Source organism: Crinia signifera, chromosome 4 (assembly GCF_055691185.1).
Source record: "Crinia signifera chromosome 4, ASM5569118v1, whole genome shotgun sequence".
NCBI classification, from domain to species: domain Eukaryota; kingdom Metazoa; phylum Chordata; class Amphibia; order Anura; family Myobatrachidae; genus Crinia; species Crinia signifera.
Window position 1 is genome coordinate 318,165,356 of NC_139220.1, and position 24,933 is coordinate 318,190,288.

General features: G+C 45.2%; 1 protein-coding gene across 1 annotated transcript in view; it reads left to right on the plus strand.

Moving 5' to 3' along the window:
- LOC146075911 (uncharacterized) overlaps positions 1–24,933 on the plus strand; it is a 106,014-nt gene that overhangs the window by 64,509 nt on the left and 16,572 nt on the right. The window lies entirely within an intron of this gene.

The window sequence follows — 24,933 nt, forward strand, 5'->3', positions numbered from 1 at the left end:
CATCATGCCCCTCAATCCCCTTACATTTTGAGCACAATTGCCGCTTTCCTTTTCTTCCACATTTTTCAGCCAATCAGCTTTCCCTCCGCTGCCGCTCAGTCACTTCGCTCCCGCCTGTGTACAGATGCCGCTCAATCCTTGAGGTGCGCGGTGATGTCACATGCGCAATGCATCCCTGGGACCGCTGATACCAGCAGAGGCTTCAGCGGTACCAGGGCTGCCAGGGGCCAGGGCTAAATCTTTAACAGCAGCATCCATTTCATGCAGGGGGGGGGGGGGGTGGAAGCATTGTAGTTTAGCACAGGGACTGGGCAAAATGGGGATTTAGCTGGGGCTTATTTCCAGGGTAGGGATTATCTTGGACCGTTGTGCAGAAATAAGGGTAGGGATTATTATCGGGGTTGGTCTTCTTGTTGGGGAAACATGGTCGTACAAAACAGAGCTGTGTATCCAGTACAGAATTCCTGCAGCTCCTCTGAGTACGGGGTTTCCTTCTGTGACTGGCTGATGTATGAGTTCTGGATATTTCTATAGTCACCCTGCACACTGTCCTGTATCACCCTACAGGGCCCTGCGAAGTCCTCAGTGACAGTAGGTGAGATCGCACGTCTATAAACACCTCCGCAATCTACATTGTATTAAACAGTGACACAGCATATATATATATGTTTTCCTAAGGTGGAGATTGCCTTTTATTGTCAGCAAACACAAGACTGCAATCATTTATACTGCTGACAGCTATAGTGAACTTTTTATAAAACATATGAGTTTCTGAGCACTGGACAAGGGGCACAAAAATCTTTTAAAGTGGAACACACTACGCCATATCCCACATGTATTCTTAATGAATTATTCTTTGCTTATAATAGATTGATTTATTGTATTGTTGTTACTTGTTTTTTAGGTGGCCGCCTAGAATGTTTTTATAAAATGTATTTGTTACATTAAATATGATGATACATATTGATCATTATAAATAAGCATTTGTGTAAGTGTGTTTATCCGCGGTGCCCCAATTTTTTAAACAAACAAACATACTTCCTCCTTTGATGACAGGTCATCAAAGGAGGAAGTATGCGCTCCAGCCGTATGCGCTCCGGCAGTATGCGGGTCAAACACCGGAAGCGGCTTCTGAACCACGTTGTGAGAGTCAGAACGTCAATACTCTGAAACCGGAAGTCGGGGGTCCGGGATACGAGCGACCTATACGTGTATAAACTACCTAATATGCGTGTCACTGGGAGGAAGTGACTTGAACGGACTCACCTATTGGACAATGGGGAGCGGGAATTGTAAATGGGAAACCACTAATACCAGGAATGAAATAGGTCATAAGTATGCGGAATCAACTGATAAAATGCTTATTGTTTTCTTGTAATATGTAACCAGTGGACGTTGTTTATTGGGACAGGGACTTATGGAATGTATTTGATGAATAGGAATATGCGATGTATATGTTGTTGTTTCCGGGTTTTATATGTAACCACAGTGAAGGGAGGGTTAACCCCTCCTCTTGAATAAACCCCTTTGGGTATATATACCCCAAAGGGACATGTGTCTAGTACACCCTGAGGAAGGACGGTGACGTCAGAAACGCGTTGGTGTACAGGGACACTGGACACAGGAGAGGCCGATATCCACCCTACCATCAGGGCATCACAGATTGTTCCAACTCATTCCGGGTGAGGAGGAATAATATAGTGTTATTGGTCTATACCTGTGAATAGCTCCCATTTTTTACTACATTTTATTGTATGTTTTTTATCTACTTGGAAATTAAAACTTGTCTTGGAGAAAATCCGATTATCGTGTATACTTTGGTCTAAAGAAAGGAGTGAGCGACTAAAGAACACGCAACGTGAACATAGGGACCTATATACAGGTCAGTTTGTTTCTTTATGCCAATGATGTGCATTGCTGGTTGACTCTGGAGTTTTTTGAAGAACACACTTTGTCCAAAGATACCTTTATGTGAATATAGGGACCATTTCCCAGGTCAGTTTTTTGGAATCAATTGTGATGTGTGGATTGGTGATTAAGGAAATTTGGACAAAGAAAACGCTATGTGTACATAGGGACCCACACTCAGGTCAGTGTGGTCCAATAGTGAAACCCACTGGGATTCCAGTAGGACTTGTGGAGAATAAAGAGGAAACCTACTCACAAGTCACCATTCATAATCAGCGCCGGATTATTGTTCTTTTTTATTTGTGATTACGTATGCTAAGGAGTGGTGCTCCTTGAACAAATAACCAGGCAGCGATTATAGAGAGCGCTGTGGAGCTGAAAAAGACCCTTTGTTTGATATTTTCCTAAATACATACAGTAGTTGCCCCCAGGTTTCTATAAAGTTAACTCCAACTATGAACCCAAAACGTATAATTCCACATTAAGAAAGCCTAGAAAAATTAGAAAGCTGGATCAGTGAATTAGATTCAACCACTCATTCAGACATTTACAAACATTGGAATAATACTTGATTTTACTTTATCTTCAAGGGTATCAATATACAATGACCATTTTGCAAAGAATTTATCAGCTGCTCCTTTTAGATCCAATTTTGCGTATTTCCTGTCAAAGAATAGGATTTGGGTGAGTTTCTGTTGGAGTTGTGACAACAGAGGAGATGACTTTTTAGTCCAGTGAACCAGGATGCACTTTTTTGCAACTGCTAGGATGATAATAAGCAATGAAGATTTATTTGTATCTATAGTTTCCATCGGCCAGTCTTTCAATGCTAAGGGTTCCATTGGGAATTTGACTCGAAATATGTTGTAAAGGAAGTCCAGAACTTTCCACCAGAAACGCCTGATCTTGAAACATGACCACATACAATGCGCAAAGTCTGCCTTCCTATATCCACATTTAATACAGTTTCCTTGTTCTTCCTGAACCATAAATTTACGTCTACTAGGTGTAATATAAGCTCTATGCAGAGTTCGAACAAATACCTCTTGGAGATATGCGGAATTGAGAACCTTTAAGGATCGAGTTTGCAATGCAGTTATGTCTTCTATTTTTGATATACTCGGAATGTCAGAGGACCATTTATTAAGCAATACCTGCCATTGTCCAACGTTTCTGGTAGATTTGCTAACAATGATTTTATATAAATATTTGACCTTGTATGGCTTATTAACCAAGTATCTTAGTAATGGGTCAATAGTGGTGATTTGAGAGAGTATTGGGATAGTATTATCAATCATTTGGTGGGCTTTTATGTTTTTAAGAAAATGCCGCAGCTGGTAGTATGTGAATAAGTGGGACTGCGGTAGATTATAAACTTGCGCCAAATACGAAAATGTGTATAAGGCGCCTCCTGGATCAAACGCCTTGCTGGACAGGTCCAAACCCCTATCCCGCCACTCAGTGTAAACCGAGCTCAGCATAGAAGGGGTAAAGGAGGGGTTGCCCCACAAATGTATATATTGAGAAAGGTAAGGATTTCTGGAAGTCTTTCTATTGATCGACATCCACACGGCGTAGGTGTCTTTAAATAATATATTCATTCTTATTTTCGAGGGGATTGCTCCAATTTTGGTTTGGATGAGGGCTCCTGGAGCGTACGGATAAAAAGCAGCTCTATCCAGTTCTATACTTGTATACGTAGATTTGTTCAGCATCCAGTCCGATACGTATCTAAAAAATATAGCCATAGAGTAACTATGTAAATCAGGAAGACCAAAGCCTCCATTTTCTCTGGGGGTAATCAGTTTGATCTTGGCTATTCTAGGTCTTTTACCCTGCCAAATAAATCTAGAGAACATGGTTTCTAAGCGTGAAATATCCGAGTCTAGTAATTTTATGGGTAACATTTGCATGGCGTAGAAGATTTTTGGAAATACAATAGATTTTATAATTGCTATGCGGCCCAGCAGAGAAACAGGAAGGTCTTTCCAAGCAGTTAATTTTGTTGCGATGTTATTTATAATCTGTGAGAAGTTTAGATGATATAACTTGGATAAATCTGCACAAATCTGTATGCCCAAATATTTAAAGTGAGATTTGGTAAAAACAAAAGGAATGTGGAGATGACTCAAAGACGACGGCTCTGCCCCTCCCAGCAGCATCACTTCGGATTTTGACAAATTCACCTTGTATCGAGAGATCCTCCCGAACGACTCAACCATATGCAGAAGGGCTGGGACAGAATGGGATGGTTTTGATAGAAAAATCAAAGTGTCGTCAGCAAATAACGCGACCTTCAATTCCTCGGATTTAATTTTTATTCCATGAATGAGGGGTGACAATCTTATTGCTATTGCTAATGGTTCTATTGCCACTGCAAAAAGCAGTGGCGACAATGGGCAGCCTTGACGAGTACCTCTGCCGAGCTGAAAATAGTCAGATAGCAAACAATTACAAGCTATAGCGGTACTTATGTAGTATCTGGGCTGCCGATTTCTAAATCGGGTCGGATCGGGAGATCGCATCGCATCGCATGCGACCATGCGATTCGATGCGATGCGATGCGATGCGATGACCCGATTTTTCCATAGGAATCAATGTTAAAATGGACTGAGTCCATTTTAACATGGAATTCAATGGGAAAAATGGGTCCTTTTCATACCCCTACTATCCAAGTGGGCATGGAGTTGGATATAAACCTGTGGCGAGCGTAGCGAGCCACCGAGCCCGAAGCGTGGCGAGCGAAGCGAGCCCCGCGAGGGGACGAATACCGTCCCCTCGCGGGGCTCGCTTCGCTCGCCACGCTTCGGGCTCGGTGGCTCGCTACGCTCGCCACAGGTTTATATCCAACTCCATGCCCACTTGGATAGTAGGGGTATGAAAAGGACCCATTTTTCCATAGGAATCATTTTAACATTGATTCCTATGGAAAAATCGGGTCATCGCATCCGATATCGGATGCGATGCGATGCGATGCGATATCGCATCGCATCGCATCTGATTGTATGCCTTAACTTAAGGCATACAATCAAAAAATCGGCAGCCCAGATACTACATAAGTACCGCTATAGCTGATTTTGGGGAGGAATTAATTGCTTTTTTTTCTGAGATGAATTGATGGGGGAAGCCAAAATGTTCCAGAGTCTTATTTATATGATTCCATAGCACTAAATCGAATGCCTTTTCTGCATCGACTGTCAACACCATATGGGGGTAGTCTATATCTTTGGCTAATTTATTGGAGTGGTAAATAGCAGCCAAGACCCTGCGGACATTGGTGGTAGAATGACGGCCTGTTATGAATCCCGTCTGGTCTTTGTGTACAATAGTGGGGATTATCGGCTTCAATCTCTCTGCCAAAATTTTTGTAAATATTTTATAATCCGCATTTAGCAGAGAGATCGGCCGATAAGACCCGGCCAGTGTCAAATCTCTGCCAGCCTTCGGTAATATTTTTATGATGGCATCACGTGTACGCCCAGTTTTGCTCATTATACTGGACGCGCCCATACAAACGCCCACATCATGCCTACTGGCTAAACCTTCGCTCGGACGACAGAAACCACTTGGAAGATTGCTTGCGAATAGGAATTTTGCAGTTTGCACATGCGCATTGCGTACACTGCACATGCGCAATGGGAGCAGTTGGGTGATACATGCGAATTCGCATGCGAACGTGTCAATGTGAATAAGGGCCTATATGATGTTATAAACATAGCTTGGAATTCCAGTATAATTTCTAAGATATAATCTACCAGTTATATCTCTAGATAAAGAACTAATTCTAAACTAAATAATTAGCCTAACTTAAGGCAAAAGAAGAACTACGGCTAGGCAGTGGCCCCAGCCAGCTCTACAATATTGTAAATCTGAAATATATTAAACCATCTGTCGACAAGATAATATTCAAACATTTATCTGAACATTTCCACAAAAAAAAATCGTCAAACTAGAGAGCGCAAGCAACACAGGTTTAAATTATTTTGGATTAATGTAAATTATCACATACAACAAACATCAATAGCAGTTAATACACAAATACAGATGTATTCCAATTTAATATAATTATAAATATAAAATATAAGATAGGGAGGGGAAGAGAGGGGCAGGGGGACAGGGACAGATGTTACAAGCCAATTTTGCCAAATGGTCAGTTTCCGAAAAACCTGAAAGATGTTATACTCCAATATTGGCTGCTTAAGCCTTCACAGTCTCAAATCCATAGAGATGTTTTTGCTTCCAATTTATAACTGATACAACAGTGATCCAAATCGGCCGATTTTTATCTGGAGGAGTAGATTTTGGTTATAATTGGAGGGCTACACATGGAGCAATCACTGTGGGCAAACAGTCACATATATTAATTGGAGGTTGTATTGGAGGGATACACACGGAGCAATATCTGTGGGCAAACGGTCATAGGTTAGATGCCAATTAGCACCTGTGTTTTTATATTCTCACTTGTATAGAAATAACCTCCAATGAGTTTAGATGGTGAGGGAGCTGTCCTGACAGGATGAGGTAGCAGATAACCTTTTGTGTAATGACCGGCTTCAGCAAGGTGGGCTGACTGCGTCAGGGAGCCGACTGCTCAGACTCAGTTTAAGGCAGACGCTACACGGATTACAGGTGCACAGTTCGTTTGTATAGCTACCTCCTTTTCTGTCGGTCGATTCACGGCATCCACCGCGCTCCACTTATTAGGTGAGAGTTCCGTCTCCACAGATCTGTTTGGGGGGCTCCTTTGATATATTCAGGGTATCCCAGGATTGGCAAGGTCCAATTTAGCGGCAGGTGACAGTCAGGTGGGGAAAGGAGCACTCTTAACGCGTTTCTCCGTCCTTCAGGTATGACGGTTTCATCAGAAGATAATGCCCCTAGTATTCTGCTGGTATTTAAAAGACTGCACACCAATCAAAATCACAGAGGTGTGTCAGTCACCTGTATTCAGTCATTTCATTAGTACAACAAGCATGTGCAATCACTAACAAACATATAGCATAGTATAGTATATGCTTTCAATGGCAAGTAAACCACAGCAAGTTTAAAAATGAATAAATTCATACCCAAGAGGGAGATAGGATTCCTAAAACAATCTACAGTGAGCTACTACAAAGAGAGCTCATCTTATAGATACAGAGGATGGTATATAAACATAATTTTAAATATATATGTAGGTAAAGATAAGTATTAGTTTTTTTGGATATTTCAAAAGTGAAGCTCCTGTGGCGCATCTGTTAAGGTGGCCTCCATGTAGTCCAGGAGACCAGTGTTCAAACCCAACCAGCAGCACTTCTAAATTCTGTTTTCTACTATAATTGTTTTTATATTGTTTATTGTTGATAACAGCATATCTTATTTTCCCAAGTATTATCAAATCATAAAAAGAGAGACAAGGCACTAAAAGAATATATATATATATATATATATATATATATATATATATATATATATATATATATATATATATACACATACACATGAACAAAACAGCCCAAGCCACTATACTTTTCATATATAACCTTAGGATGTTTTAAATTATTGGGAACAGATTTTCAATTGACATGAATGTCATGCATAATACACAGTGTCAGCTTTATTGGGCCTCTTTATACACATATATATATATATATATATATATATATATATATATACACATATATATATATATATATATATACACATATATATATATATATATATATAAAAACATATATACATACACACATACATATACACAAAGGAAAAAAAAGGAACTATATTAGTTCTTAAATCTAACCCAAAAGACAGAGTCAAAATATTTTAATAGTCAAGTACATAGAGAGGTAAGAGGACCAAATTAGCTCTTGAGACTTAGATTTGGACCCTGCATACAGGAGGGAGGGGTCCATACATATATACACACACATAAGTACACACATATTTTTAGAGACTTCCACATGTACATTATCCCCAACCAAATATACCCAGGACCAACCAGACTAGCATAGATGTTTTTCCAATGAGCTCGATCTATTGCTCTTAGATCTAATAACCACCAGTGGATAGGGTATATCGGGGGTGGGGGCAATACCAATAATGATACTCCTACTTATAAGAGCAAGACAACCTACACAGAGACATAATTAATAAGCATCCATGTTCAAATGGACCTAACTCATGTATAGCTGTACCCATGTAATATTTATTTATTTTTCCCCCTTCCCGCCACCCCAATGTAGAAGGGAAACCGGTACTTCTTTACTTTCACGGCGCCAGCATGGCGCCGCGCGTCAGAGTCCCCTTGCGGGGCTCGCTTCGCTCGCCCACGCTGCGGGCTCGGTGGCTCGCTACGCTCGCCACGCTAATTAAAATCAACTCCATGCCAACATGGATAGTGGAGGTATGAACTATCCATGTTGGCATGGCGTTAACTTAGTTTATTTTACTTAATTAGTGGCGAGCGTAACCCGGAAGTACGCGCGGCGCCATGCTGGCGCCGTGAAAGTAAAGAAGTACCGGGAAACCCAATATAACCTCACGGGGAACCAACTATTTATCTGAACATAATATTCCTTTAGCAGCACCTGCACAAGTTACTTAGGGAGAACAACAAGTGAAACATCACACATATGCATGAAACCTTTGTGGCACAAAAATCCAGAGCCATCCTATTTCTGAATTTATAAGTCATCTTGGTTTTTTCCCTGTATGATCAGGGAAATCCTCCTGGCGTTTAATGAGCTTTTGCTTCAGCAGGAAGGTTTTAGCATTTGCAGCATCAAGAAAGTCCTGCGGGCCTGATTCAGTTATTATACGCAGTCTAGCTGGGAAGAGCATGTAGAACCGTACGTTGGCATTAATCATTGCTGAGCACACCGGGGTGAATAGCCTTCTCGCCTTGGCTACATCACTTGAGAAATCCTGGAAAAGTCTGATTGTATTTCCTTCCCATTTTATAGGATTAACTTTTCTGGATGCAGTCCATACTGCTTGTTTATGGAGATAATTTAGTATTTTCAGGATTACTACCCTTGGTCTTGTGGGAGTTTTGGATGATATACTTCCCATCCTGTGGATTCTTCCTACCACTATGTCAGAAGACAATGATTCAAGCTTTAAAAGAGGAAGAAGTGTGGCGCGGAAAAATTGCTCTAATTGGCGGCCCTTGACCTCTTCAGGGATCCCAGAGATCCTGAGATTTTTCCTTCTCATACGGTTCTCTATATTTTCCAATCTCTCCTCTATCTGGGAATTTGTCTTTGTCAATGATTTGGCCGGGGTACCTTGGGCGTTGTCCGCGTCTGCCGCCATGTTACTGTCCGCCCGCCGCTTGTCTTGGCGTTGTGGCTGTGGCGCAGGGGGTTGTTTGGGCGATGGCTGTGGTTCCAGGGAGTGCTCCATGCTCACCTCTGTTCTCCGTGGGGAGCGGGAGCGTGATCTCGGGACCGTCGACAGTTTTAAAGTGAAGTAGAGCTGGGCTGGCGACGGAGCTGCAAGGAGACGCTGCTCACTCCTTCATGCCGCACCCGGAAGTCCTCTTCAATTTATATATAATTTTAATACATTTGTATTTAGCGCCCAATTTTTGACACTATAATATAGTGTCTGTCCCTTTTATATATATATCTGTAATCAAGGTGAACACCCCGTGTATCTGACACCCGTCCTGCTCCCGCCGGTGCATCGACGCACCGGGTGTGTACAGAGGGTGGAACCTTCAGATGTGTGCCATCACTATAGTTAATGGGGGAAAAAACAAAAGACATATGAGGATCATCAGGGGAACCACATACAAACATAAATGAGCAGAGGGGTGAGCATACTACACAGAAGTCATGCAGATAGAAGTAAAAACAAAAAACACAGACTAAAGCAGTGAGGTGCTGACAGCCAAGCGACTAGATGGAGAGTCACACCCGCTGATGTCCGTTCCCAGTGCTAAAGCAAGAAGTGGCAGGCAGCTGGCGGTTTACATTGTCTGAACGGGGCTGGACGGCTGGCAGCTTCACGTAGTCCATCTGGGGGCAGCTTCTGCATTGATGTCAGATGTGTTTTATAGGCTAGAGGGGATTGCCCCCTTCGCCTCCCCCCTGTATCTGTGCCTAGTACCTGTCTTTTATTGTATACCTAAAATACATCAAGGCCCATTGCACCCGCTGGTAGACCTACAAATGGTGGATAAGTGTCACCTACGTACATATATTCAGAAATAACACTCTGTGTTTTATTCAATCTCACTGTTGTAAACCTGGGCGCCCCGTGCCACTGTATGTATATATATATATATATATATATATATATATATATATATATATATATATATATACTTATAGATCAACGAACACTAACATAATAAAACTAGACTTACAGTATATTGTACCAACACCTCGGTGTGCACACACTATACAACCTATAAATCTTTTGGTTGGTCTACACCTGGGGTAGCCAACCCTAGTCGTCGAGAGCTACCAATAGTGCATGTTTTGCAGGTCTCCTCACAGAATCACAAGTGAGCTAATTAGCTCCATCTGTGGATCTTTTAAAATGTGTCAGTGATTAATGAGTGCAGCTGTGCAGCAGCTAGTTTGTCTGGAAAATGTGAACTGTTGGTAGCTCTAGAGGGCTAGGGTTGGCTACCACTGGTCTACACACTCATAAACAGTTTATTATGTTATGAAAACTACTGTTATCTCTCCTTATCTGTTATTTATTCAGAGTCCACTCATCAGCGGTTATCAAAGGGCAAAAGTGCCGACAGTAGTAACTCACTAGGAGCGGTCAGGATTCTGAGACACGGAGCTTAGACACTGAACCTCCCTCTCCGCTGTATTTATACATGTGAGGAACCAGTAAGTGTTAGTGGCTAGTCTTGTACACGCTCTACTTTATCTTTTTCCCTATCTCAACCATTTTGCTTTTTCTACTTAGAAAATTATATGGACACATCTAGGTTACCCCAGCAATTGTTTAAAAGTGTTCTGAATCAAGTTAATTTGAAAAAGTACTGAAATAACATGAACAATGTAAGAATGTGAATTTTGTGAATGTGTGGTGTAAAAAAGCTGTACTATTCTATGTGTGTCTATTTATCACAACTTTGTTGTACAGGTAAACTACAAGTCTAAGTCTAATACCCCGTTCTCACTGCAGCCAAATTCCCGGGTCTAACATGTAGACCCGGGAATTTTCCTTTTAACACGGGATTTTTGGCAGTGTGTACGGGTCCCATACCCGGATCTCAGACACGGGTAAAACCCTTCTTTTTACCCGTGTCTGAGATCCGGGTATGCAGACACGGGTTGACCCGTTCACACTGCCGAAAAGCCCGTGTTAAAAGGCAAATTCACGGGTAGAACTTCTTCACCGGGGAATTTGCCTTGCAGTGAGAACGGGGGTCCAGCGCGGCAGTCCCCGGCATTTCAATGCCGGGGAAAAGCCGTGTATTTCTCACTCGCAGTGAGAACACAGTATTAGTCTTTCCGCAGCAGGGGATGCCCACTGAAACTACAGGGAGGAAGATTCAGGGGAAATTTGAGGAAGAATGACTTCACAGAAAGAGTAGTAGATAAATGGAATAGCCTCCCATCAGAGGTGGTAGAGGCAAATACAGTAGTACAATTTAAACATGCTTGGAATAGGCATATTGATATCCTTATAAAAAAAAATAAGGATCAAATATGGTTTGAGGTAACATGTTTAAAAAAGGGACAGACTAGATGGGCCAAGTGGTTCTTATCTGCCATCAAATTCTATGTTTATTAGTTCGGTACTTATGTATTATCTGGGCTCCCATGTTAAATGCACCTCATTTTTTCATACCCCTACTATCCAATTATGCATGGAGTTGATTTTATATAGTGTGGCGAGCGCAGCGAGCCACCGGGCCCGAAGCGTGGCGAGCGGACGCGGTCTCATAAGAGAAACGGGAGCCCAGATATTACATAAGTACCATTAGTTCTCCAGTTAAAAGCAATATTTTTTATTTCTAATTTTCACACTTTAATTTTCAGCCCAGACCCAACAGCCCAAGGGGGCCGGGGACAGCCCTGGGCTTCAGCTCTGGACAGGTGAAGCCTGGGGGAACCCTTTATTGGATGACCCCCACTCCTCAGGTACCCCATCCAGGGCTGATCAGCCACGGTCATCATGTTTTGGCTGGGGGATTTTGTATAAAAATTGTCCCTGGGCTGTGAAAAATTACATGCGTGATTTGATGTGATTTTGAACCTGTTAAAAAAATCACACCCCAATACATTTCACCCCATATTTGGTAACAAAATAAGTATACAAAGCACATAATATTATAAAAATGGAGAGGTTATAAAAATGGTTTTCCAACATTGTCAGGGCTACCAACACAACAGTGAAAGATCTATATCATAATGCCACAACAAAATGAATGAGTAAGCTCAATTTATTACAAATACAATAACTTTTATCTCCAAATATGGATGAAGGTGAAAAATAGGTTTTTGCCCTATTCCTGCACAGTGGCATCAATAGGAGGGTGCAGGCGGTGCAGCACCCTTCCGTGGGTTGACATTAAAAAGAGCTGCACCACACACCCACCTACAGTGTTCACACACTCCTGCAGGCAGTGACCACTCACTGCCGCTACCCACATCTGCATCCTCTCCCCGGCATTGTCCACTCCCACTCACCCCTTACACCCACCAATGTTTAAACCCCTCCTCCAACTGCCAATGTCCACACTCGCCCCCTCCCCCTGCCGCCATTCACGCACACATACTCACTCTGCCAACAGGAGGAGGAGATGGACCCATCGCCACATATGGGGAGGACCAGGAGATGGTGAGGACAAGCTCTTCTAGGCTGGGACCCTCAGACTGCTGCAGGTACTACGTGGGCAGGGGATACTTACTGTGTGTAATATAGGGGCAAGGGCAGTGACTTTAGTTGTGGGTTTCCCCCGCACCCAGATGGCCCACTTCAATTCGCATATCCCTGCCGGCAGCATCCACTCACTCCCACCGACTGCATTCACACAATCCTGCCAACAGTGTCCGCTCACCTCGGCCTGCCGTGTCTGCACCCTCCCTTGCTGTCCAATTCCCCATGCCCCCTCATCCACACACTCCCTACCACCTGCCAATGTCTACACCTGCACACCCGTAACCCCCTGCAGCCATCTGCTCCTGCACACCCCCACCTCTGCAGCCGCCCAGTGCTTCTGCGCACCGCTGCCAGGTATTAGTCGCCCCGCTCTTCTCTGAGACTACCAGCTCATGTGGAATCAGCCCAAGCAGTGAGTCCTACTGGGGACCTTAATGTATAAGCGGCACCACAGGGGTATTATATGTATAAGTGGCACCATGGGTGCATTATGTATATGCGGCTAAACTGGGGCATTATATGTATATGCGGCACCACAGGGATATTATATGTATAAGTGGCACCATGGGTGCATTATGTATATACGGCTAAACTGGGGCATTATATGTATATGCGGCACCACAGGGATATTATATGTATAAGTGGCACCATGGGTGCATTATGTATATGCGGCTAAACTGGGGCATTATATGTATATATGCGGCCCCACAGGGATATTAATACATAGGTAGCACCATGGGGCATTGTGTGTATTATATGTATAAGAAGCACCATAAGGCTTTATATGTATAAGAGGCAACATAGGGGCATTGTATGTACAGTATAAGTGGAACTACAGGGGGCATTATGTGTATAAGCTGGGCTACACAGGGGATGCAGTTGAAATCCCGACCGCCGAAATCCCGGCACTTTGTTCCTTTGTGGGTGTCCATGACACCTATAGAGGGAGAATAAATTAGTGTGCCGAGCGTAGCAAGGCACCGGGCCTGCTGCGTGGCGAGCCCGCAAGGGATTTCAGGATTCCGGCATCAGGATTCTGACCCCCGGGATTTCATATCAATCCCCTATAAGGTCTTTTCCTGCAAGACCAAGGGTGACATTCTATGTGTAGCGGTAAAAACCACATGATTTTTACCGCACCTAATCGCACTTTTGAAAATCGCAAGATTGGGCCGTTTTTCGCATATTTAATGAGATGCGAAAAACGGCCCGAATAGGTGCGATTGGATGCGATTTCTTTAGTCCTGAAAATGTGCGATTTTCAGGTCTGAAAATCGCACATTTGCAGGAGATCGCCATTTAAAAAAAAAAACAACTGCGCGGGGTCCCCCGCCAGAGCATAACCAGCCCCGGGCTCATTGAGCCGGTGCTGGTGACATAAAATCATGGTCCCCGACAAATAGGGGTCCCCTTGATTTAATGAAACCAACACCGGCTCAAGATCTGGCGCTGGTTCCCAAAATACGGGGGACAAAATGACTAGGGGTCCCCCGCATTTCAAGAACCAGCACCAGACCCAACCAGCCAGCAGGGTAATGCCACAGCCGGGGGACACTTATTATATAAGGTCCGGCGGCCAAAGCATTATCCCCCTGGCTGGTCAGCATGGGCAGGGGTCCTGGGGAAGTGAGGACCCCCCCATGCTGAAAGTCCGGGGCTGTCCCCGATGCCCCTGGGCGGTGGGCATTGGGCTGATGAAAAGTGTAAAAAAGAATAAAAACTATTGTCTTATACTGTAGAACTATGAGTCCCAGCAAGCCTACCCCGCATGCTGGGACTTGGAGAACCACAAGTCCCAGCATGCGGGGCATTAAAGGGCCCGCTGGCACTTGTAGTTCCACAGTACAAGAAATAGTTAAATAAAACACACACTGACACCCAGAAAAATAAACGTTTAATACATCCACAGCCCACACATACTGATACTTACCTACCTTGAGCCCGTGGGTCGGTCCCTGGATCCGGGGTCCTGGCTCCAGGGATGAAGAGTCCGGTTCCGGGGCCTTGGTCCTGGTTCCGGGCTGGTCCGGGGCTCCTGGGCTGAAGAGTCTGGTTCCGGGGCCTTGGTCCTGGTCCGGGGCTCCTGGGCTGAAGAGTCCGGTTCCGGCGCCTTGGTCCTGGTTCTGGGGCTCCAGGCAGGCCCGCGTTACCATTAGGCAGCTTCAGGCAGCTGCCTAGGGCGGCGGCCACTAGAGGGCACACTTTGTTTAACCCAAGTAGGTCCGATTTTTGCAGTTTCCACTGGGCCTTAACTATAAGCAGACGTCCGACCTCCTACCTCCTGCCCCTCAACAGCAGCTGACGCCCACCTGCCCGACCTCATGCCCGTTACTAGCACAAAGCAGGATTACCTGTCTGTGTCCACTGTCTATTAAAACTCATTTATACGCTGCGTCCGCACAGTGCAGCTACTGGTGATGAGTGGTGGTGACTGACGAGCTGCCCAGTCCCTCCCACCTTCCCAGAATACCACTGAATGTGCAACGAAATCATCCTGCACAACTCAGGGAGAGCACCCACGTGGGAGAGAAGCTGGAAGAGCAGAGCAGAAGCAGCACGGTGCTGAGTGACTACTGTGTCACCCGCCCACCAGAAGAATGTGTGCAGTGCATACTGGCTGCATCCTCCTGAGTTCTGCAGGTACATACTCCGTTTCACACTGCTGGAGACTGACACAGCCTGCACCAGCATTGAGATAGTCACAGCTGAGCAGGGCCGGCGCTACCCGCTCAGCTCAGCCTGCAATGCAGGTAGGCGCCGGCCCTGAGAGGCGCTCTGAGTCCTGCCCGCTTTCTCTAACAGCGCTGCTGCTGCCGGGTGCCGCAGTCGGCAGTGCACGCAGCTGTCAAAATATATGACAGCCTTGGCGCCGGCAGCAGGCTCTGAGAGGCGCTCCGAGTACTGCCCGGCCCCGCCAGCTTCCTTTAACAGCGCTGCTGCTGCCGGGTGCCGCAGTCGGCAGTGCACCTGTCAATATATATGACAGCCTCGGCGCCGGCAGCAGGTTCAGCGCGCCGGGCAGGGAGCACATCGGAGCCCTGAGCCCTGTACCACTGTCTGAGCCGTCGCTGCTGTCAGCGTCAGAGAGTGGTCAGCCAGGAGAAAGCTGGTGCCAGGAAGCCACTCCTATTAAAGGAGACTGGAGGTGCTGCTGAGTGCCAGGAATAAGGTAATAACCACAGACCATATAATTTTGGTGCCCCCCCCCCCCAACTATATATGTATAGTTCACACCGTCGTAAGGGGCTGCGCCCCCTTAATTTGTGAACATTTGCATATGAGAAAGATGGTTAGAATTGTATGAAAGATGGCCTGTATTGCAACTTGAGTTATAGGTGAAATGTGTTAATGGGGGTTGGCGCGAATCATGGGAGGGGGGGTCGCGGGTGCCGCAGTCGCAGGAGGGGGGGTGTCACAGGGTGGGGCCGCGAATTGCGGGAGTCACCGGGGGTGCTGTGAATTGCGGGGGGTGTGCTGCAAATCGCGGGAGGGGGGTCGCGGGGGGTGCCGCGAATCGCCACAAGAAAAAATCAACACAGAAAGTTCAACACATGTAAATGTTGACATAAGTGTGGCACTTCATCGGTGTCCATGTCGACACATGAGAATGAATATGAAAACATTGAAAAAGTGAAAAATAAATCTTGTCAACCTTTTTCAGTGTCGACCATAGCCATGTCAGTGTTTTGCATGTGCCATTTAATCGTGGGGATGCCGTGAATGGGGGGGGGGGAGGGAGGGAGGGAGGGAGGTGCATACCTCCCAACATGACCCTCTCCAGGAGGGACACATTGCTCTGTTTCTGGACTTTCTTCTTAATTTATGGATTACCATCACCTGTGCTTAAACACCTTTCTTATCAATTACCCTGTTTAAAACAGGTGATGACAATCATAAATTAAGATGGAAGTCCACAACCCAGCGTTACAGCTCCAGACACACTTTGAGTGACAGATGTAGCCAAATATATAAGAGATATCAGGGTTGCCTACTTTTGAAAAATCATTTCAGGGAGAAATATAAAACCCAGGGGGCGGCCTTGCGTCACTAGGGGGCGTGCCTTGCAGTGCTAGGGGTGGGCCTTGCGTTTCTAGGGGCGGGCCTTGCATCGCTAGGGGCGGGCCTTGCGTTGCCAGGGGTACCTAAAGTATTTTGATAAGCATATAGCCAGATTGCTAGTGGGGCTGGGAGACCAGGCAGAGGGGAGTCAGGGAAGGAGTAGTGGGGGCAGTGCTGGGAGAACAGGCAGAGGGGGAGGGCAAGGTATGAGTAGTGTAGTGGGGACAGTGCTGGGAGACCAGGCAGAGGGGAGTCATGGGGAGGATAAGGAATTAGTGGGGACAGTCTAGTGCTGGGAGATCAGGCAGAGGCATGAGCTTGCTAGTAACTTTCAGTGCAGGTGGCAGCACAAAGAATCAGCCCACCGCCACCATTAACCCCCCCCCCCCTCACACACACATACACACACGCACACACAAACGCACACCCCTATAGTGATTTGTAAAAGCAATGTTCAAGGCTGTTCACCCTTTTCCTTGCACCACCGGTAGTAGCCCTCTAGCTGTCCCCTTCTACCTGTTATAGCTGCAGGGGTCCAAAAAGCACAGTAATCAGCCTGGCTGCATAGATCTCATAGGTCTCCCAGCAGCAAGATGCAGAAGAAGTCAGCCCTAGTGACATCGTAGCGGGCGGAATGGCATGCGGTACAATGCCCCCCCCCCCCCCCGAGGAGAGTCAGGGGAGAGAGGCCGAGGAATGCAGTAGTCGCAGGTACAGTGGGCTTGTGAGTACACCGCACGCGTGAGCGCGAAGAGCAGTGAATACACTTACCCCGCCCCTTACACACGCTGTTCTTCTCTCCTTAGATGAAGATGCAGCGTCATCGCGTCTGCGGCGTCGGCATCTATGATCTAGCGCATGCGCAGTTCATATCGCGCAAGCGAGGCGGCAGCTGCGGGGTTAAGGGGCCCTCTTCCGGGAGTCCGTGAGATGTCCCAGGATTCCGGGAGTCTCACGGACATTCCGGGAGAGTCGGCAACCCTGATATATATATATATATATATATATATATATATATATATATAGTCCAGTCAGATAGCACAGCAGTTCTGGATGTATTATAATATGTGTCCCTGCACTCTTAAAAAAAAAAAAAACTTTTGTGCTCTACAGAAAGTGGTACCCCTGCTACCTTCCAGAACACTGACAAGTAGCAGCATCAGCTCCCACCCAGATACTTCTCATCAGCAACTGTTACATGGTGCTACTACTGTCAGCAATTGGTGTGGGCGTTACACGGTGCTACTACTGTCAGCAATTGGTGTGGGCGTTACACGGTGCTACTACTGTCAGCAATTGGTGTGGGCGTTACACGGTGCTAGTTCTGTCGGCAGCTCCTGTGGGCTTTACATGGTGCTACTACTGTCGGCAACTGGTGCTGGCGCTACACGGTGCTACTACTGTCGGCAACTGGTGTGGGCGTTACACGGTGCTACTTCTGTCGGCAGCTGGTGTGGGCGTTACACGGTGCTACTTCTGTCGGCAACTGGTGTGGGCGTTACACGGTGCTACTACTGTCAGCAATTGGTGTGGGCGTTACACGGTGCTACTACTGTCGGCAATTGGTGTGGGCGTTACACGGTGCTACTACTGTCAGCAATTGGTGTGGGCGTTACACGGTGCTACTACTGTCGGCAACTGGTGTGGGCGTTACACGTGCTACTTCTGTCGGCAGCTGGTGTGGGCGTTACATGGTGCTACTACTGTCCGCAATTGGTGTCGGCGTTACACGGTGCTACTACTGTCGGCAACTGGTGTGGGCGTTACACGGTGCTACTACTGTCGGCAGCTGGTGTGGGCGTTACACGGTACTACTACTGTCGGCAACTGGTGCTGGCGTTACACGGTGCAACTACTGTCGGCAACTGGTGTGAGTGTTACACGGTGCTACTATTGTTGGCAACCGGTGTGGGCGTTACACAGTGCTACTTCTGTCGGCAGCTGGTGTGGGCGTTACACGGTGCTACTACTGTCGGCAGCTGGTGTGGGCGTTACATATAATCAGCGCTTCTAATGAGGGCAACAGTGAGCTTTATGTATAAGCAATGCTACTACTGTAGGATACATTGGGCATTATGTATAAGCAATGCGACTACTATCAGAGCTTGTTGTCCGGCAGCTGCAGTTATTGATTGGCTGTCGGGCCGAGAGCTCTAATTGGCTCATGAGCTGGCGCCATATTTGAAAATCAATTCCATGCCTATGTAGGCTCTGCTGGTCTCAGGGCTAGACTGGACTTGATTACACAGCAGTACTGGGGCATTGTTTAAGGAGCACTACTCGTGGCATTATGTGTATAAGCAGAAGTACTTGGGGCATTATGCATAGCATAATGTGTAAGGTGCATCACGATGTGTGGCATAATTTGTAATTGACATTACTGTGAAGCATAATGAGAAATGGCCATTATGGCATGTGGCATAATGTGCAATAACTGTGTTATTGGTACTGTTATGTGGCCATGCCCCTACATTTTTTTGTACGCGCCTTCAGCGCGCACTCTCCCTGTTTTCTCTGTAATGGTGGTGGTGGGGTCACAATTCCTTTTCTGCCACAGTTACAGCTCTGGTGCTGTGTAATGAGAATAAGATTGTGCTACTGTGTCATGATTTGAACTGGGAGTACTATTGTGTGCCCATGCCCCTTCCTTGTGAGACCACACATCTTTTTGTCGGTGTGCGCTGTCTCTTTGTAAAGTATGAGGGGGCGCAAATGTAAAGTTTGCAGGAGGGCGCCAAACACCCTAGCACCGGCCCTGCAGCTGAGCTTGTTGTAGATATCCCGTTATTGTCGGCGCCCCCCTCCTCCTCCTTCTCTCCCTTTAGCTTCACTCACAGACATGTCCCAGTCAGCCCAAGCACCCTCACCTTGACCCTTTTGTCCTTATAACCTAGCAGAGTGTCATTAAGATTTAGTGCAGCTGGGCTTCTAGCGTGCCCCCCCTGAGGAATGTAGTTTACAGCCAGAGACCATGCTGACTTCCTAACATGTTTATAATTAGTACTGGTTAAAAAGTATTAATCTGTAATACCTTTCAAACACTTAATATAAGCTTCTCTATAGAACATGCACCATAGAGAGGTCTGTTAACAGATACACAATGCAATTGCCACGGGGTCCAAACTAAAACCCAAAAATGTAAGCTGCACACCTGTGACTGCATCTATTACCTTCACTGCAACATGCTGCACCACCAGTTACATCTATTGTGTCTTCTGTCACAGCCCAATAAAAAGAGTCCAGAGGGTACAGTTGTCTACCCTCCTAAATCCTCCAGGGCGAGAGGTGCGGTGGTTGGAGAGGAGAAGGGGATTGATATGGATGCATTGTATGGATGTATGTAGGAGAGAGGCAGTATGCACATGAGGGTGGTTGACTGACGTTTTGCCTAGGGTGTCAAGAAGCCTTGCACCGGCCCTGGCTCCAGGGCTGAAGAGTCCGGTTCCGGGGCCTTGGTCCTGGTTCCGGGGCTGGTCCGTGGTCCGGGGCTCCTGGGCTGAAGAGTCTGGTTCCGGGGCCTTGGTCCTGGTTCCGGGGCTCCAGGGTTGAAGAGTCCGGTTCCGGGGCCTTGGTCCTGGTTCCGGGGCTCCAGGCCTGAAGAGTCCGGTTCCGGGGCCTTGGTCCTGGTTCCGGGGCGGGTCCGGGGCTCCTGGGCTGAAGATTCCGGGGTCCTGGATCCGTAGTAATCCAAAGGGGTACCTGAGGAAGGAAATCCTACTCACCTGGTCCCCGGCGACGACCCCGGCATCTTCAGCTCCAGACACGCTGCTCCCGGCTGGTACCCGCTCACTGACTGGAGAGACGCAGAGATTTTCATCTTCCGTGCCTCTCCTCAGACTGATTCTATTGGCCGCCTAGCGGCCAATCAGGAGCCGACTTTCTCGGATGAAAATGTCAAAATTTTAGGGTCAATGAGATAACAGTTGTCCGATTGAGCTAAAATTTAGCGTGGATGTTTTTGGGGAAATTAAAACAAAATCAGGGGTGGGTGCTAACATTTTAGAAACTCAAAAAATAAGGGCCACCCTAATATATATACATGGTACTTCCTCATCTTTGCGGCTACAGGTTACACTAGGTAGGTTAGTCGCTACGTGAATCGCGATTGTCCCCTCGCGGCTCACCGTATGCAGCATAAGTAAGTAAGCAGTGGCCACAAAGATGAGGACTTACTATATATATATATATATATATATATATATATATATATATATATATATATATATATATATATATATATATATATATAACACACACAAGGATCCCATGGCGGGAAGGGGGGAGAGCGTCACTCGGCAGGACTTGATACTCAAATGAAGGTCACAACTACAGGAATGTAGATCAACGTTTCGGTTTCATCAAAACCTTTTTCAAGATCAACTGTAATACACAATAAACATACCTTATATCCCCTGGCTGCTGGCTGGGCGTCCCGGGCGCACCTCCGCCGTCCACCATCATCTGCTCCGCCCGCTTCCTCTCTGCATTCCAGCCGCATGGTGATGAGGTCATCTGACCTGTGACCTGCGGCTTCACCGCTCCATTGGACGAGCGGTGGGTTGCCCGGGTAACCGTAGCTGTCCGCTGAAAACAAAAATAAAAACACCCACAGTGTAAATCGAAAAGCAGCACATGTCCAAAAAAGCATCAGCACTGTATGAAAATAATAAATCAAAGCAATAAATCCTAAGGATGTGATATGAAACATGCTCAGTCACATTCGCATGCTTAATAACGGTAAGTGCATATGCGCAACAGGGTTACAACATGCGATGGGGGAAATGTGTGTCTCCCGGATGCCATGCTGTCTAGATCAATAAAAATACATGAACGTGAATCAGACACTGTAAAGAAAGAAGATCAATTGTTTTACAGAAAACATGTCCTGGGCAGATACTCATTAAGACCATCTGGGGATACTGTGGGCTATCTATAAATCCATGGCGCTTCATGTTGCAGCAAGATCTTTGATCTATCGCCCCCTCTGAGTCCTTTATACCGAAATGTGGCCAAACCATGACCAAATTCACGGAATAGATGGAGAATAGATGGGTGGCGCCACTTGTTTGTCCTTAGTAAATATCCCCAATACCAATATTCCCTCATCTTATATAAGGTGCAGTGGCAAAACTATAGCTCTGCAGCCCCCACGGTCGCGGGGAGGCGCAGAGAAAGTGTGGGCACCGGGGGGTCTGCGGGGCTATAGTTACCCGCTGCTGTCTGACAGTACCTGGCCTGCCGTCACGGTCCCGTCTCTCCCGGCACCGGCACCGGCTCCTGCTGCTATAAAGAAAAGTGGCACTTAGAAAATGGCTGCCCCCATACTGCAGACAGTTTTTGAGGATGCTAGAGGAGGCGGCAGGGGGGCGCACAGTAGGTAGTTACGCCACTGATGGTGTCAGCCAATCCTTAAGTGCAAAGAAGGGGTAAGGTACTTTAAATAGAGAAATGTGAACAATGGATATGGATACGGCGACTAATTGTGTAATTGATAAAGTATTGATAATAGACTGGATATGTACAATATTATTTGCTTAAGATATATACAAGTAAATAGTTATAAAAAGGGATATATTTATTTAGTACAATATTAAAAGTTGTGAAAAGAGTTATTTAAAAAAAAACAGTTTTTCAAAAAGACATAAAAACATGAGGAAGTAAGAAGAGGACAAATATAGCTATATGCAAGGCATGTCCAAACTATGGCCCTCCAGCTGTTGTGAAACTACACATCCCAGCATGCTTTGCAATAGTTTTAGCATTCTATAATAGCAAAATTGTGGCAAGGCATGATGGGACTTGTAGTTTCACAACAGCTGGAGGTCCATAGTTTGGACATTCCTGCTATATGCTTATCTTTTGTGGTAGGCAGGAGGCAGTGTGTATATAAAGAGAAAGAAAACCCCAAACCGCACTATCACACTATCATGTAGCGAGAGCAGCACCTTAGGTGAGTGTCCTCTGTTAGGCAGGACCCAGAGAGATAGAGTTCAGAGCAAGGGGGGATCAGCGAGGGCGCTGATGTCATATGTCCTCAAATTGACAACCAAATAACATCTAAAAAGAAATCATTTAAAAAGTTACATTCTTTTAAAAAATGTATTTGTTAACCCCTTCATGACAGAGCCAGTTCAGACATGATCTTATAGAGCACATGCCCGGGATCCTGGGGGAAACACATTTGATCGTATTCCCTGCGTCTTTGACGGTAATTGATATCCATATATGTGTGTTTATTGTTGTGTGTTAGCTGTACCTGCATTTGTTTAAATCATAATGTAATACTTATCTATGTATATGTTGTATTGAATAATTGTTTAAATCTGTATTGTTGATTACCTTCTAATCACCTTTGTCCAATAAGGACAATATATTAGGACACAGGGTTAGATCCGTGATCCCAACATAGCTGATTATCTGTGCGTATCATTTCTTTATAAGCATACAGCACATTAGACACTTTAAAAGGTTCTCTTATTACAGTGTGAAGAAGAGTTAATACGAAATATTAATTGTCAGTAATCAGAAGGTTGTAATGTATGGTATTTATAATATATCCTTATCCGTCTCAGACGCACTAGCATCTGAGTCACACACTTAACCCCTTCCTGACAGAGCCAGTTTTTGCCTTCATGACAGAGCCCTTTTTTTCAAATCTGACATGTCTCACTTAAGTGGGGATAACTTTTTTTTGCTTTTACTTATCCCAGTGATTTTGAGATTGTTTTCTCGTGACACATTGTACTTCAAGTTAGTGGTAAATTTGGGTCGATACAGTCTGTGTTTTTTTGTGAAAAATACCAAAATATCGTGAAAAAATGGAAAATTTAGCAATATGCAAAATGTCACATTTTCTGCTTGTGAGACAAATAATCATACCACTCAAAATAGTTAATAACTAACAAAGACCATATGTCTACTTTATGTTGCAATCATTATTTCAACTTCCTTTTAATTTTTTTGGACACTAGGAGGCTTACAATATGAATAGCAAATTCTCAAATTTTCAAGAAAATTTCAAACACTGATTTTTTTAGGGACCAGTTCAGTTCTGATGTGACTTTGAGGGACTTGTATGTGAGACACCCCCATAAATGATGCCATTTCAAAAACTGCACCCCTCACAGTATTCAAAACAGCATTTTGGAAGTTTGTTAACCCTTTAGGTGTTTCACAGGAATTAAAACAAAGTGTAGGTGAAATTTAAAAATTTCATTTTTTTTTCGGATTTTCAATTTTAATACATTTTTCTAAGGAACACAGTACATTTTACTAGAGAAATGTGACTAAAAATTGATTCCCCCAATTCTTTGGTTTTCATAAATATCCTATATGTGGCCCTAGTGTGCACGGTGACCAAACCACAGGCTTCATAATAGAAGGAGCACCTACTTGATTTTGGAGACTCCTTTTTATGAGATTATTTTTTAGGCACCATGTAGGTTTCTAGGCACCATAAGATGCTAAAAGTTAGGAACCCCCCCACAAGTGACCCCATTTTGCAAACTACACCCCTCAGGGAATTCATCTAGGGGTATAGTGTACATTTCAAACCCCCAGGGGTTTCACCAATTGTGGTACAACTGGGCAGTGAAAATGAAAAAAAATAATTTTTCATTTTCACAGCTCAGTTGTATCAAAATTGGTGAAACCCCGGGGGGTTTGAAATGTACTCTATACCCCTAGATGAATTCCCTGAGGGGTGTAGTTTGCAAAATGGGGTCACTTGTGGGGGGGTTCCACTGTATGGGTGTTTCGGGGGTCATTCAACCAGAATCTGTGCTGCAAAATCCAAAAATCACTCCTTCCCTTCTGAGTCCTGCCATGCACCCAACTGGTATTTTTTGGTCACATGTGAGGCATTGCCGTACCCGGGAGAAATTGGGGCACAGATTTTGGGGTGCTTTGTCTCCTTCATTCCTTGTGAAAATGAAAAATTTTGAGCCAGATCTGCATTTTTGTGTAAAAAAATTTAATTTTTTACACAAAAATGCAGTTCTGGCTCAAAATTTTTAATTTTCACAAGGAATGAAGGAGACAAAGCACCCCAAAATCTGTGCCCCAATTTCTCCCGGGTACGGCAATGCCTCACATGTGACCAAAAAATACCAGTTGGGTGCATGGCAGGAC